Source organism: Dryobates pubescens, chromosome 6 (genome assembly GCF_014839835.1).
Source record: "Dryobates pubescens isolate bDryPub1 chromosome 6, bDryPub1.pri, whole genome shotgun sequence".
Lineage (NCBI taxonomy): Eukaryota > Metazoa > Chordata > Aves > Piciformes > Picidae > Dryobates > Dryobates pubescens.
This window is the reverse complement of record NC_071617.1, coordinates 29871834-29875972: the sequence shown is the minus strand read 5'-3', so window position 1 is coordinate 29875972 and position 4139 is coordinate 29871834.

Below are 4139 nucleotides of genomic sequence, written 5' to 3'. Positions count from 1 at the left end.
GAGGTGATCCTTGAACACTGACCAGCTGTCCTGGGCCCCTCTTCCTTCTAGGGCTTTATCCCACAATACTTTGGCCAGCAGATCTCTGAAATAATCAAAGCCTGCATGCCTAAATTCCAAGGTTGCAAGCTTGGGATACATCCTCCTAGTTGCTCTAAGAATCTTAAATTCTATTGCTTCATGGTCACTGCAGCCAAGGTTATCCCTGAGCCTCACATTGGTCACCAGCCCTTCTCTATTGGTGAGAACAAGGTCCAGCATAGCACCTTTTCTTGTTGTTTCCTCTACCATTTGGAAGAGGAAGTTGTCATCTATGCATTCCAGGAACATCCTGCTACCTAGCTGTGTTGACCCTCCAGCAGATATCAGGGTGGTTGAAATCCCCCAGGAGGACCAGGGCTTGTGAATGTGAAGCCTCTGTCTGTGGAATGCCTCCTCTGGTTGCTTGTGCTGGTCAGGTGGCCTGTAGCAGACTCCTACTGTACCATCACCCTCCCCTGTCTTCCCTTTAATCTTCACCCATACGCTCTCTAGCAGCTCATCATCCCTCCCCAGGTGGAGCTCCACTGATTCCAGCTGGTCACTGATAGAGAGAGCAACACCACCTCCCCTCCTACCCTGCCTTGTACCCATCCATCCCTACATTCCAGTCATGGGAATCATCCCACCAAGTTTCAATGATAGCCACTACGTCATGGCATCCCAGCAGCACAGTGGCCCTCAGTTCATCCTGTTTGTTGCCCAAGCTGTGTGCATTTGCATAGAGGCACTTCAGCTGTGCTGGCCATGCCACCCTCTTAGGTGAATCCCCCTTGATTCCCTTGGGGTGTCCCAGTGCTTCATCCTTGGCTTGCCTCAGGGCAACAAGTAGAGAGCCCTTGCTAGCACTCCATCCCTCTGCCTCTGGTGAGCTGCCCCAGTGTTTGTCACAGGCAAGCATGAAATTAACAACCACTCTCCCCTTCAAATCTAATTTAGAGCCCTATCAATGAGCCCTGCCAACTTCTGCCTTGGAATCGTTTTGCCCCTCTGAGACAGGTGCATCCCCCTGGTTGCTTGCAGCTCTGGTGCCCAGTAAACTGTGGTCATAAAATCCAAACCCCTGTTGGTGACACCAGTCCCAGAGCCATGAATTGACCTCTTGGCTCTTCCTAAATGTTCCCTTGTCCATCACTTATGTCAGAGGGAAGGAGAAGAACACAACTTGAGCTCCTGATCCCTTTAGCAGTTGCCCCAAGGTCCTGCAGTCCCTTTTAATTGATTGTGAGCCTCTCACTGCTGCATCATCACTACCCACCTGAAAAAACAGCAGTGGGTAATAGTCTGAAGGACTCACTAGGGTTGGAAGTTTACCTATGACATCCTTCGCCCAGGCACCAGGGAGACACAGACCTCTCTAAGAAGTGGGTCTGGTCTGCATGTCGGGCCCTCTGCTCCGCTCAGCAGGGAGTCACCTACAACAAGGACCCTTTGCTTTTTCTTTTCAGGGTCAGTTTTTATGGCTGGCCTGAGGTGAGCAGCTGGCATTTTACAGCAACAACAACAACAAAAAAACCCTTGTAAAACACTTACCTAGCCACAAGCAGGAAATTTTCAGAGGCTGCCTTCACTCTGGTTATTTGGCTTCAGAGCACAAATCCAGGAGACAGCTGAACTTCAGGGTCACAGGCATTCTTGCCACTTTTGGTAAGGAGGGAAGCTAAGGCTAAGGTCAAACGCTTGTGTAAACCTCTGGTTGGTTACTGAAATCACTGAACCAAAAAACCACAGAAGACTCTTTCCCTCCCTCACCCTGTGTTTTTCTTTATTCCCTCGTTCATTTTGGAGGCAAGCATTATAGGAAGACTGCAGTAAGCTATTTTCAGAGCAGCTATGTTTTTTGACTTTTTGGCATCCCAGTAAAATCCTGATCTGCCAAGGGCATTTGGCCCTGTATCTTGGCGTTGTATGAGGGCCAAGTTTCATAGCCATTAGGCAGCAGATATGATAAATGCTGATTTAGAGGTTACCTACCTCTACCTATTCAGAGTAAAATCCTGGGGGATGGTTGCATACAAAGGATGAGCTTTAAAAGTAACTTGTTGAGATGGAAGGGAGTAGGCAAGGCTGTCAGGCTTCAGAGAAGCCTGGCTCAGGGGTAACAGGCAGTTATCCACCCCAGCAGTTGCCCTGAGAGAAGGTATCTTTACTGTGCTGAACACATCAAATTGCCCTAGCAAGAAAATCATGCAGGGTAAGCTGTGGTCTGTCCCTTGGCATTGTCACCTTGAACAGCTGAGAGGACAGGAAGATGCAATGCTCCTGGGAAGAGGGTACAGAGGGTCTGCTGAAAGAGGGGTGAACTAATTGTGATAGTTCCTTCTTTGCTCCATTAGGATGGAATACACTTGATCTCAGATCACCATCCTTTGGGGGCTACTGGGGAACTCCTGGATCAGGGATGCAAAGAAATCACCTCCCATCTCACATTCATTGACTCTAGAGTGCTGTCGAAGCTTGCCAGATGGTGGAAGGCCAAATGAAGATGTATACCCTCGTTGTGTACCACTTGATTATACCATGTGTGGTGGTGTAAAGCCCATTTGTGAAAAGGTAACAGTAACAGATTTTTCAATAAAAACATGTAGGAAGTGTCCTGCTGAGAAGAATCAGCTGTGCCTGGCTTACCTGCTCTGTGAAGGCTTTCACTGGTATTAACTTGTAGGACAACAAAACTACTTGTCTGTCCTCACAGTAATGAGAACAGACTGATTCCGATGGGTCGTGGACAAAGCCTGGGGGCCTGTGTGTGATTGCTGTCTACAAAGTCAGGTTTGTATCTTACAGATGTGACCTGTGAGCTCTTTGGGGGTGCTTTTGCCGAGTGATCAGCAGGACTCTACCTGCTGCCTGCTGCTCCAGCACCTGCAGCCATGACCTCAGAGGCAGCTCTGTGCTGTCTGGACCTCAGAGGCAGCTCTCTGCTGTCTGAACCTCAGCAACTAGGACTCGAGTCACCAATAAATAAATTGGTAGCTGTCCTTCAGCAGGCAGTCACAGCACATTTTCTACTCTGCCTTTACTAAGCTTCAGTCAGTCACAAGACCTGCTGAGTCCACGTGCTAAGGCAGCACCCACATGCTGTGGGTTTGCCTTTATTAGAGAGGATAGTTAAAAGTTAAGACAGTGCTTATGGATGACTGAAGCAAACTATGGGTAGGTCAGATCCTAAATATAGTTGGAATACCAGCTGTTAATCGGCTGTTTGAGTCTCTCCAACTGAAATTCTTCTTCAAATGCGTTTTTAGTTGTTGTTAGAAATTCAGCTGAAGAATAAACCAAATTGAGTTGTTTTACAAAGACATTTCTGGAAGAACTGGATGGGGGCATGCAGAACAAAAAGTGTCCTTGTAGCTGCACATTTGATTCTCTTACACTCTGAGAACTTGCTGCATAAGACAATAGGCAGAGAAGTGAGACTAACTGCTGGCTCTGACAGACTCTTCCTTTTTTGTGACATGATTTTAAAACCTGTATATAACCATCCTGAAAGTTTTGTCGTTGACAGTTCTGGTCACTTGTACCACTTGCAGTGAGCCTGCTAATGGGAAGCAGTGAATGAATTCTTTATTTTGCTTTGCTTGCATGTACAGCTTTTGCTTTACCTATGAAACTGTCCTTATCTCAACCTAGGAGTTTTCTCACTTTGATTCTTGCAAGTCTCTCCCCAATCCTGCTCAGTGAAAGCGAGCGAGGGGCTGTGTGGTATTTAGCTGCCAGCTGGGATTGAACCACAACATTGTTCCTGCAATATTGATCCAGATACTACTTTGGATTGCCTGAAGACAGTGAGGGGTAGGGGGATATTAGGGTTTGAGATTTTAGTCTTTACAAAAAGTTCCAAATCTCATCCTGTCCCCAGCTGTCAGATAAAATGATAAAGCAAAGAGAACTTCCCCAACAGCCAAGCTTGGAAACCAGGTACGGTGCATTGATTTAATTTTTTTTTCTTGACCTGAAAAACTCAGTTTCTAAATTCTAGACAAAATCATTCTTGGCTGCCTCTCAAGCAGATTCAAGATGCCCCAAAGAACTCCAATGGCACTGAGGAAAGCAGGGTATAAAGGACAATAGAGAAAGCAGCACGAAAGCCTTGAAGG